Source organism: Pongo pygmaeus, chromosome 16 (assembly GCF_028885625.2).
Source record: "Pongo pygmaeus isolate AG05252 chromosome 16, NHGRI_mPonPyg2-v2.0_pri, whole genome shotgun sequence".
Taxonomy (NCBI): Eukaryota; Metazoa; Chordata; class Mammalia; order Primates; family Hominidae; genus Pongo; species Pongo pygmaeus.
In genome coordinates this window covers 84076001-84088425 of record NC_072389.2, presented here as the reverse complement: position 1 = coordinate 84088425, position 12425 = coordinate 84076001, and positions in this window count along the sequence as shown.

Genomic DNA, 12425 nt, shown 5'->3' with positions numbered 1-12425 from the left:
AAAGTGATCAATGGCCTGGCATGGTGGTTCACATCTGCAATCCCAGCACTTTGGGAGGCCGAGGTGATCACTTGAGGCCAGGAGTTCAAGACCAGCCTGGGCAACATAGCAAGACATAGTCTCTACAAAATATAAAAATTTAGCCAGGCATGGTGGCATGTACCTGTAGTCCCAGCCACTTGGGAGGCTGAGGTGGAAGACTCGCTTGAGCCCAGGAGTTAGAGGCTACAGTGAGCCATGATTGCACCACTGCACTCCAGCCTGGATGACAGAGGAAGACCCTATCTCTAAAAATAAAATTAAAAAATTTTTTTTTTTTTTTTTGAGACAGAGTCTGGCTCTGTCGCCCAGGCTGGAGTGCAGTGGCGCTGTCTTGGCTCACTGCAAGCTCCGCCTCCTGAGTTCATGCCCTTCTCCTGCGTTCACGCCATTCTCCTGCCTCAGCCTCCCAAGTAGCTGGAACTACAGGCGCCCGCCACCATGCCCAGCTAATTTTTTGTATTTTTAGTAGAGACGGGGTTTCACCATGTTAGCCAGGATGGTCTTGATCTTCTGACCTCGTGATCCGCCTGCCTCAGCTTCCCAAATGCTGGGATTACAGGCATGAGCGACCACGCCTGGCCAAAAAAAAACATTTTTAAAGTGATTATTATGAAGACTTTAGCATCTTGGTAAATGTTTATGGTTGAATGTTCAGAAAAAAATCAAAATTTAAACTATTATCTATGTTTTCTTATAACTTCTCTTTATATGTGAACAAAGAGTAGAAAGAAACCTGCTCCCTCCCACAGAATTCCCCCACCCAATAAAATTCAACTCCAGCCTTCTAGTTGCTGAGGCCAAAAGCTTGAAGATCAGCTCTGTTTTCAAAATAGGTTCAGTTTTGGACACTTTTCTCCTTGGCAGCTGCTGCCACCAGGGTCCAAGTCAGAGTTATCTCTTGCCTGAACCAATGCAGTGGCCCCCAAACTGGCTTCCCAGCTTCTACCCCTTAAAATTCATCTCCTGCCAGAGGGATTGTGTTCAAACATAAGACAGATACATCCTTCTCTGCCCAAAGCTGCCAGCGACTTCCTGTCTTTCTCCAAGTAAAAGGCAATGCTCTGGCAGTGCCCCATAAAGCCCCAAAGGGTTTAGTCCTACTAGCCCCTCTCTGAGCTTCTCCCCCACCACTGTCTCCCTTGAAGCCGACCTACCTCCTTGCTGTTCTTTAATCAGGCCATGCTTCCTCCCACTGCAGGGCCTTTGCACTTACTGTTCCCAATGCTTGGAATGCTTTTCCACATGGCTTGTTCCGTCAGCCACTCCCCTTCTCCCCTCTCCCAGTCCCTGGCAACTACCAATCTCTTTTACATCCCAATGTAGTCACCTACTCTGGGCATTTCATATAAACGGAGTCATACAATATCTGGTCTCTTCTGTCTGGCTTCTTTCGTTTAGCATGATGTCTTCAAGACTTATCCATATCATAGCATGCATCAGTCCTTCATTCCTCATGATGGTCAAGTTATATTCCATCCATGAATAGACCACATTTTATTCATACATTCGTCAGTTGATGGCTGTTTGAGTTGTTTTCGCTATTATGAATGATGCTGCTATGAACATAGGTTTTCTTTCTGATTTCCTTTATTGTTCTTGAAAGGTTACTTGTCAATAAAAATTGTGTTCCTAAAAAGTCCCTATACCTCAACTTTCTAGCAGCACATGTATTGCCTAAAATGCACAACACCTCCACTGCCCGCCCTGTCGTATGTCATTAAAGCCCAGAATTGCACCCTTCCCTAGAGGAGTGAAAAGATGTCTGAGATGAGTCTTCAATCAAGAGATTTTTCCCTTTGTCATGCCTCCCTGTTAATAAACAGGAGATATGGCAGAGCCTAGCGGGAAGGAGCTGGGCCCTGGGGAAACTTGCTCCCAAATGTTCCACTGCAGTGACTTCAGGCCAAAAAGAGTTGCTCTGAATACTTGTGTTTCCACAGATGGGTTTTACTATGTGGTCCCTCCAGCTATCATTGCCGAGCCACCTATGTCAGGATGGGGCGGGAAGTCAGAGGGGCTAGAGATGAAGGATTTCTATCCCCTACCTTGGAGGAGCTCCTAGCCTCTGAGGGTCTGGGCAGGTACACAGATCGCCACAGGAGGAGGGAGACACCTCATGGGCAGCTCTCACTGGTCTATTCATCCTGCATGGAGAGACTCGGCAATGGTTACTGATTAAAGAGATGAACTGTTACTACGACTTTGCACTTTCCACTCTTCTGTGGCCTTGAGAGAGAAATCAAGGCCCACACAGCCCTGGCCCTCAGGCTCCTCCACCTAGAAATTCCAGGGCTCTCCAAACTTTCACAATGAAAACTGAACTCATTACTCTCCCCAAAACCTGCCCTCTCTCCTGTGTTCCCATCTCAGCAGAGGGCCTCATCACCTACCTAGGTGGTTACCAAACCAGAGTATCAGCCTCAATTCCTTCATCACTCATTCAGAAAAGATTCTTTGTGCATCTGTGATATTCCAGGCCCTATGCTAGGCACAAAGAAGAATGGAGTGACCCCAGGGGAGGCGAAGTCCCTGCCTCCTGAACCTTAGAGTGGTTCTCAATGCTGCCAGATGCTCCCTTTTTATAACAAATATTTTGAATATCCTCTTTACCATACTGAAATGAAATTCATGGATAATCTAAACCACTTATACACATAATGAAAAAACAAAATCAATATAATGCTGCTACTGTAATATGAAAGAGAAATAAAAGGAATACTGTAATAAAATAATGGGTTTCAATACATAAATGCTCAGGCCTAAACTCTAAAAGACATTATGAAGCAGTCACATGCTTGCACCTACTTATAACAAGTAAGTTTGGATTTGAGAGAGGTATGATAATATTCAGGCCACAGTTTTTATCTTTGACATTTAAAAATAAGAGCTAAAAAAGTAGATCTTAATAGACCATGAATCACAGTGATGGTGACATTTACAAATGCAGATGAATACAGGTGTGTTGTACGGGGTCAAGCAAAATTCTTTTTTTTTTTTTTTTTGAGACAGGGTCAAGCAGTCCTCCTACTTCAGCCTCCCAAGTAGCTGGGAATGCAGTCATGAGCCACCACTCCCAGCTAACTTTTTAATTTTTTGTAGGGATAGGATCTTGCTATGTTGCTCAGGCTAGTCTGGAACTCCTGGGCTCAAGCAATCCTCCCGCCTCAGCCTCCTAAAGTGTTGGGATTACAGGCATGAGCCGCTGCACCAGGCCAGGTCAAGCAAAATTCTTAGTTGCCACAGGCATCTGGGTTAATTTCTTCTTTCTCAATCACAAGTCATGTTGCCATCTCCGATGTTACCTCCAAAATGGTGATCGAGTCTTGTTAAAGTTTTGAACAAAGTAAATTTTAGTCTTCCCTTGATTTGCATTCCTAGATAATTGAACATATGTTAAGATCACACAAAAAGGAGTTTATTTATAAAACAGAGTTGGGTTCCAAGCTCAGGTCATTATAAACAGGTTTGTTTCCTACAGGAGTATCTGGTTGATCTCCTCAAGGTCCTGCAGGACATGAGACATTCTCCACTGGACAGGATTGTCCCGGCATTACAGAACATCAGCATCCCCAAAACCCAGGCACTAAGTGGAAATAGTACCCTCTTGTCATTGCATCCACAAAACACCCATATAGCTCAAAACATTCCTTAGGGAGCAGTATCCCTCCCGTGCAAACACTGATCTAGAGGGTACATATTCAAACAGTTGATCCCAATCCACTGAAACAAATGCTGTAATATGGATTCCAGGGTCTGTGGGTCCTCTAAGCCTGGGGTACCTCAAGAACTAGGGGAGATGAGAGTGTCATGGGGGTTAAAGCAGAGATTGTTACAAGCAGACAAGACTTAAGGGAGGCCAATTTTCCAAAAAGAAAGAAGGAAAGGAAAAGGAGTGCCAGGCAGAAAGGATACCAGGAACAAAGGGCCAGGTGGGAAGAAGTGGAGAAAGGCAGGATCCAGACCACATGCACCTATCATGGCAAGCAGTCTGGACTCTGTCCTGGGGAGGTAATGGCGTGCCATCCAAGTCACCATGTGCTTTACTCATAAGTGCATTATTTTGCTTAATGAATGTTCACCAAAAGATTTGTCCTCCAGAGGCCCATTTGGGGATAGCATCTCTGGAGCCAGCCTAGAAATAAGGAAATAAATGCAATCAGGGGTGTTGATCAAATCAAATTGACCTGACTTATCTCCCATCTGTTTATACTGCAGGGACTGGCTTTGCTCTATCTGCCGAAGTCCATGGGTCAAGTTCAGAGGACGCTATAAAAACAGTGATAAAACTTCCCTCAAAGCAGATACTGACTCCCAGTCCATCTCTCTTCCTGGAGTAGCTGAGTCTTGGGCTGCAAGGTTAATGGAGTAAATACTTGAAAGCCTATTCTCCTAGTCTCTGGGGTGAACAGAGGAACTAGCTGCCCCTTTCAAAGGGACAACATTTATTCTCAGTGTAGGTGCCAGGGCAATAGTGGAAGATCCTCCAGGCAAACCTGGGTCCCAGTTCTCACACTGACACTCTCCAGATGTGTGAATTTGACCTTCCATTCTCTCACCTGTAAAATGGAGTTATTAACACTCCCACGGAGAATTCAGAAGACTCTCTGATTAATGTGACACCTTATAACATCTTTAAAGATGTTTGAGTAAGCTGAAGCTAACAGAACCACAAAAGACTTTGATATACTTTGGATATTTGTCCCTGCCCAAATCTCATGTTGAAGTGTAATCCTCAATGCTGGAGGTGGGGCCTGGTGGAAGGTGTTTGGGGCCAGATCCCCCATGGCTTGATGCTGTCTTTGTGATAGTGAGTTATAGTGCGATCTGGTCATTTAAAAGTGTATGGCACCTCCCCCTTGCTCCTGCTTTCCACCTGTGTTATGCAAGCTCCTGTTTCACCTTCTGCCAAGAATAAAAGCTTCCTGAGGCCTCATCAGAAGCCATGTTTCCTGCACAGCCTACAGAACCGTGAACCAATTAAACCTCTTATCTTTATAAATTACCCAGTCTCAGGTATTTCTTTATAGCAACGCAAGAATGGTTGGGTCACACAGACCTGCTGAAGCTCCCATTCTCCTGGGCTGATCAGATCAGAAGATGCAGGGAAATTGATTAAATGAGAACCCTCCCTACACAAACTTCCCAACAATCCTCCAAACACAGAAATGAACATCTAATCATTCAGGGCCTACCTCTGAGGAACCCATAGTAGCCTGGGAGAGCCACAAAGATAACTCTGGAAGACAGTTCATGTTATGACAAGATGCTTCAGAGACATCAATGTGACCTGAGTTGATAGAGCTTGGGAAGGGTTAAGGGATTCCCAGGTAGTTTCTTTTGTTCCTTTTGTGTAAACCATGATGCCAGGCCTCTACAGACACAGGTACCCCAGCTCACTGGGATTCTCCCAGAGGTCTTGCAGAACCACCTTAAGTGTGATGAAGAGCTCCTCTCAATGATGATGAAAGCAGCCTGTTCCTAAAAAGTATGAGGACCTGGCCAGGTGCGGTGGCTCACGCCTGTAATCCCAGCACTTTGGGAGGCCGAGATGGGCGGATCACCTGAGGTAAGGAGTTCAAGACCAGCTTGGCCAACATGGTGAAACCCCATCTCTACAAAAAAAAACAAAAAAAATTTAGCTGGGCGTGGTGGTGGGCGCCTGTAGTCCCAGCTACTTAGGAGGCTGATGCATAAGAATCGCTTGAACCTGAGAGGCCAAGGTTGCAGTGAGCCGAGATTAAATCACTGCATTCCAGCCTGGGAGGCAGAGTGAGACTCCATCTCAAAAAAAAAAAAGTATGAGGATCTAAGACATTTGGGGTGCTATTTTCACCCTACAGACACCCCCACCTTCCTCTCTGATACTGAAAGCTTGGCAAGTGTAATCACCCGATGGGTTCTTCCTACCCACTGCAAAGACAAAACCATTATATGTTGGCTTAGTTAACAGACTTTTATGAAAAATAATCATATATTTAAAGACAAAAATAGTGAGAAGAGTGGCATTGTTTTACATGCTTGCAAATGTCTTTAGAGCTTGGCTTAATAGAAAACTGCTCGGGCTGGGCGCAGTGGCTCATGCCTGTAATCCTAGCACTTTGGGAGGCCGAGGCGGGTGGATCACGAGGTCAGGAGATCGAGACCATCCTGGCTAACATGGTGAAACCCTGTCTCTACTAAAAATACAAAAAAATTAGCCGGGTGGGAGTCTGAGGCAGAAGAATGGCATGAACCCGGGAGGCAGAGCTTGCAGGGAGCAGAGATCGCGCCACTGCACTCCAGCCTGGGCGACAGAGCGAGACTCTGTCTCAAAAAAACAAAAACAAAAACAAAATAGAAAACTGCTGGATTCTCACATTTGCTTCTTCATTCAACCTGTTGCAATATCACACACCCATATAACTTCTGGAAATCTTCACTCTACACTTGTGAGAAAATGAGAATGAAAAAGGCAAATAATGTCTCAGTATTATTATGAGATATTGTTGTCCTTGCAGACTCTCTGAAAAGATCCCAGCGACCCCAGGAGACCCACGATCACACTTTGAGAGAGGCCATTCTAGAAGTAGTTGGGACTTTACCCAGAAGCCCACACTCCAGAGACCCTTCCACAAGGGCTTCAACTGTCTTGATGCCATTCCAGCAGCAGAGGGTCTGTTCATTAGCAAAATGGATGGCTGAAATAATTGTCCATTGATCAAATGAGTGGTATTTTAGATATGTGAAGGGTTGTCCAAGTACCTCTGCCCTTACACAGATAGACAGGACACAAAAACCTAGGGAGTTTTGATGGGGTCTAGGTCTTAGGAGTCCGTCTGGTCTCAGGTTCAAGCTTCTGAGTAAGGATGCAGTTGCCTGATCCCAAATTGAAGGTTGTTCAAATCTTGCTCCTTAAATATTGTTTGCATCTTCCTTGAATGAAATCCCTCCCCCCTTTTTTCTGAGACAGAGTCTCACTCTGTTGCTCAGGCTGGAGTGCAGTGGTGCAATCTCGGCTCACTGCAGCCTCAACCCCTCAAGCTCAAGTGATCTTCCCACCTCAGCCTCCCAAGCAGTTGGGACTACAGGCGTGTGCCACCATGTCCAGCTATTTTTTGTATTTTTTTTTAGAGATGGGGGTCTCACTATGTTGCCCAGGCTGGTCTCAAACTCCTGAGCTCAAGTGATCCTCCCGCCTCAGCCTCCCAAGGTACTGGGATTACAGGCATGAGCACTGCACCCAGCCTGAATTAAATCTTTCAAGAGGGAAGCTTATTGGAATATGCAAAAGGTCAGGGAGCTAGGCCTTCATTGAGCTTATAGAGAAGGTTATATGACTGTTAGGGACCTGCTTGCTGATAAGTGATGGTACAAGGTGTGGATTTCAGTCTGAGACTTGCTTGCCTCAGACCCCCTCATAGCAAGGTTTGTGGAAGGAAACACAACACCCTTACCTACCACTCATTACTGGAGATTACTGAGATCTGCAGTAAAATGAACCTAGTGGTGGATGAATTGGTTTAGGTCATTTCGTGATAGATATGGCCTAACAGGAGAGAGGTGAGGGGGGCGTGGACCACAGTGATAGCAATGGAGTGCTAAGAAGTGGCTGGCTTCTAGATATGACTGGCTGTGCTAATGGACTGAGGGGTCTGAGGAAAGGAGAGAAATCAAGGGTGCCTCCAAAGATGTCAAAAGTACCCAAAAGGGTGGGTGGGACAGGATCCAGAAGAAGCAGATTTGTGGAGGAAATTGACCCCCTCCTCCCTCAACAACAGGACAGTCACCATCCAGTTGGGGTCCCATTTGAGCCATCCAATAACTTCTCACATCCAGAGTAGCTTCTGGGGAAGGCTCTAGGGCAGGTCAGGCTCCCGGAAGGGAGAAAGGAGTTTCATTCTGTTGGCTCTGCACTAAAGGACTGGTCACTAAATCCTCCAGTAAGAAAATCTTTTTCAAGTCAGAATATTTGGGGATCTAGTTGATTAAATGTATGAACAGGTCCAGGAAAATGTACTCTTTTAAAGGGTGTTGATTTTACATTTGCTAAGACCATGTGCTAGACCCTGGGAGATTCCTCTGTGTCTGGGGATACAGATGAACATGTGGTCCCAGCCCTCCTGTTTCTTAGTGTTTGAGAGGGAAAAATAACCCTCCTCAGGACAAAAAAAAAAAAAAATAGTCCCAGGGTGTGTATTTATTTATCTTTATGAACCAAATATTCATTAAGAACCTACTATGTGCAAAATGCTGGAGAAACAGAGACAAGCTGTTCAGTGCTAGGATATAGGTCAGGTTAAACAAGGGGTTGCAAGGTTGTGTGTGTGTGTGTGTGTGTGTGTGTGTGTGTGTGTGTGTGTGTGGGAGAGAGAGAGAGAGACTGAGGTAGACCTACATCTAGTAACTGCTCACACACTATAAATCACAGCCATGTCAGGGAAGACGCCAAGATGACAATGCTTTATAGGTAAAGATAAGAGTAAGATTTGAATTGCCCCTAAGATAGAGAAGACTCCCATGAGCCAAGATAGCAGGTGGGGTCCTGAGCTGATAAAAAGTAGAGGTGGTATAGTAAAGGATTTGAGTGGAGGACTGGGGAATGACTCACAGGGCTGCTAGAAGACAGGCTGCAGGCTTCATTTACTTTAAGAGATGGTCCCACCCAGAACTTGGGCCGAGGGATCTTCCATCTCTGTCATTAAGATCTACCTAGATTCAGGCTGAGACGGGCGGATCACAAGGTCAGGAGATCGAGACCATCCTGGCTAACACAGTGAAACCCCGTCTCTACTAAAAATACAAAAAAATAGCTGGGCATGGTGGCAGGCGCCTGCAGTCCCAGCTACTTAAGAGGCTGAGGCAGGAGAATGGCATGAACCCAGGAGGCGGAGTTTGCAGTGAGCCAAGATCGCGCCACTGCACTCCAGCCTGGGCGACAGAGCGAGACTCCGTCTCAAAAAAACAAAACAAAACAAAAACAAACAAACAAACAAAAAGATCTACCTAGATTCTAAGTCTTAGAAGAACAACTTGCAGATCGAGTTGTTCTGCAATAAATACTACCAAGTGCTTCTTTGGGATGAGAGGTCATCTTGATCACAAACGAGCATCATCATCACAAACGAGCACTTGGGCAGCAGGTCGAGATGACCTCTCATCCCAAAGAAGCACTTGGTAGCATTTATTCCTGTTTTCCTTTCAGATTTTAAAATAAACTTCATTGTGTGAATCAGAAATGAAAAAAAATAAGCTAACATTTAATGAGTATCTGGCACCCCTGCTGCCTTTTCCTGTTATGTTATTTACAAGACTGCAATTGACAAGGAGTCAGCCCCCTTTAAACAGTGGTAACCACATTTCCCTGTCCTAGACTGTGTGATCAAGAGAAGAGTCTGGCAGGGCACGGTGGCTCACGCCTGTAATCCCAACACCTTGGGAGGCTGAGGAGGTCAGGAGTTCGAGACCAGCCTGGCCAACATGGTGAAACCCCGTCTCTATTAAAAATACAAAAATTAGCCGGGTGTGGTGGCTCCCACCTGTAGTCCCGGCTACTCAGGAGGCTGAGGCAGAAGAATCACTTGAACCCGGGAGGCAGAGGTTGCAGTGAGCTGAGATCATGCCCCTGGGCGACAGAGTAAGACTGTCTCAAAAAAAAAAAAAAAAAAAAAAAGAAAGAAAAGAAAAGAGGAAAAGAGTCAGGGCCCAGATTTAAATCTACCTATTACCAGCTATGTGACCTTGGGCAAGTCACCTTCTCTGAAACTATTTCTTCATCTGTGAAATGGGATAATAATATGAAACTCTACAGACTGAGAAGGCTATTGTGGAATAATCAAATTCAGTAAATATAGCACATCCAATACAATTCTGGGCACTAGATAAGTAATCAGTAATGTTTTATTCTTCTCCCTCAGCCCATCTTCCCTCCCAGCAAACACACACACTCTGCTCCTTGGGGACCACACTCAACATCAGGGAGCAGCTAAAGCACAGGATTTGGAATCAGAAAACGAGGTTAGAGCTTTGCTTTGCCACTTCCCAGCTGGGTGGCATCAGGCAAGTCATTTGGGCTCTCTGAGCCCCAGGTTTCTTATCTGTAACATGGGAATTGTGTCCCTTGCCTCTCCTCACAGCATTGCTCAAGAGAGAGAGCTTCAGATAGGCAATGGTAATAATGATCTAAAAAGATTTTTTTTTTTTTTTGAGATGGAGTTTCGCTCTTGTCGCCCCGGCTGGAGTGCAATGGCATGATCTTGGCTCACAGCAACCTCTGCCTCTCAGGTTCAAGCGATCCTCCTGCCTCAGCCTCCTGAGTAGCTGGGACTACAGGCACGCCACCATGCCAGGCCAATTTTTTGTATTTTTAGCAGAGACAGGGTTTCTCCATGTTGACCAGGCTGGTCTTAAACTCCTGACCTCAGGTGATCCATCTGTGTCGGCCTCCCAAAGTGTTGGGATTACAGGTGTGAGCCACCACACCTGGCCTAAAAGGATTTTTGAGAGGAATTTTCTAGTCCAGTTGGTTGCCTCTATTTCTCTCCTATGAGAGGAACGTCTCCCAGGACTGAAAACACAGTCCTCTTTGTAGAGGTTCCAGATTTTCTACCTGGAACACCTGGTATGCAAATAAGCAGCATGTTAGCAATTGTACAAGAATGCACCAGACCAGGATCTGAACACACAGAATTCTGGCTTGTTCATGCACAATGTGGAATCTAAGATGGGAAGAAGGAAAACTTGTGTAATAGTGGTTATGTGGTTTCAAAAGGGGTTCCTTTTCCCCAGCTCCAACACAGGAAAATGGGGAGGTACAGAAGAATCTTTTAAATGTGCCTTCTCTGCTCTAAAATTCCATATTCTCCGAATTTCTGGGGACACATCCTGCCTTCTTTCCCATGGGCGAGGCCCCTATTGCATGTGTCCACAATGATGTAAAGATGGTGAGGTGACCCCTGAAGGCTGGTCACCAATCCCCAGGCTAATGAATTGCTTCTTACCCCTCTGATAGCAATTGATGGTGCCTCTGAAGACTCCTGTGATTTTAACAGGGTGACATGTCTGTTTAGCTGATGGCTGCTGTTCTCACCAGGGAGTGGCAAAATAAGGTTGGAAAACCTCAACCAGTAGCCTCAGATATAAAAGAAAACTAAAAGCACGAGGGATCATCTGCCAAACTTGAAGCCCTGTTCCCATCAGAACCCACAAGCTTCAGCAGCCTAAGCAATCATTCTCAAAGTATGGTTCCAAGACCAGTTGCATCAGCGTCACCCAGGAACCCTTTCCATACCCACATTCTTAGCCACCCCAGACCTTCTAAATCAGAAACTCTAGGGGTGCAGCCTCCCAAGTAATTCTGATACATGCTCCCAGGTGGTTTCAGAACCACTATCCTAAAGTAACAAACCATGCATTTTAAAGCACAAAGTCTTGATCTCACCCAGGCATGGTGGCTAACGCCTGTAATCCTAGTACTTTGGGAGGCCAAGGCAGGAGGATCACTTAAACCTGAGAGTTGGAGACCAGCCTGGGCAACATAGTGAGACTCCATCTCTATTTTTTTTAATATATATAAATTTTAAAAAATCCTGATCTCTTCAAAGTCCACTGGCAGTTGTGGAATGGTATGTTGAGCCAGTGCCTGGGTCCAGTCCAGGTTCTAATTCCCAGCTGTGGGACCCTGGGCAAGTTACTGAACCTCTCTCAGCCCATCTCTTTGCCTATAATATGGAGATAATACCTACTGATTCAGTTGTCCTGAGTTTAGAAATAACAGTTGTATGGGCTGGACCCCAAAAAGATAGCGGTGACTCCATTTGGTGGATGGGGAAGGAATTCAGAACATGCCACCACAACATATGCTGCTCTGGCATATTGAGTATTTGAGTTAAAGGCACTTGAAAAAAACAGATGCAAGAAGGGCACTCTTGATCCTCCTTTTTCTAAAATACAGGAGATGAGGCCGGGCATGATGGCTCACATCCTATAATCCCCGCACTTTGGGTGGGAAGCCAAGGTGGGTGGATCACTTGAGCCTGGGAGTTCAAAACCAGCCTGGGCAACACAGCAAAACCCCATCTCTACAAAAAAATACAAAAATTGGCCGGGCATGGTGGCTCAGGCCTCTAATCCCAGCACTTCGGGAGGCTGAGGCAGATGGATCACCTGAGGTCAAGATTTCGAGACCAGCCCAGCCAACATGGTGAAACCTCTCTCTACTAAAAATACAAAAAAAAAATTAGCTGGGCGCAGTGGCATGCGCCTGTAGTCCCAGCTACTAGGGGAGGCTGAGGCAGGAGAATCGCTTGAACCCAGGAGGCGGAGGTTGTAGCGAGCCAAGATCGTGCTACTGCACTCCAGCCTGGGCGACAGAGGGAGACTCCATCTCAAAAAAAAAAAAAAAAAAA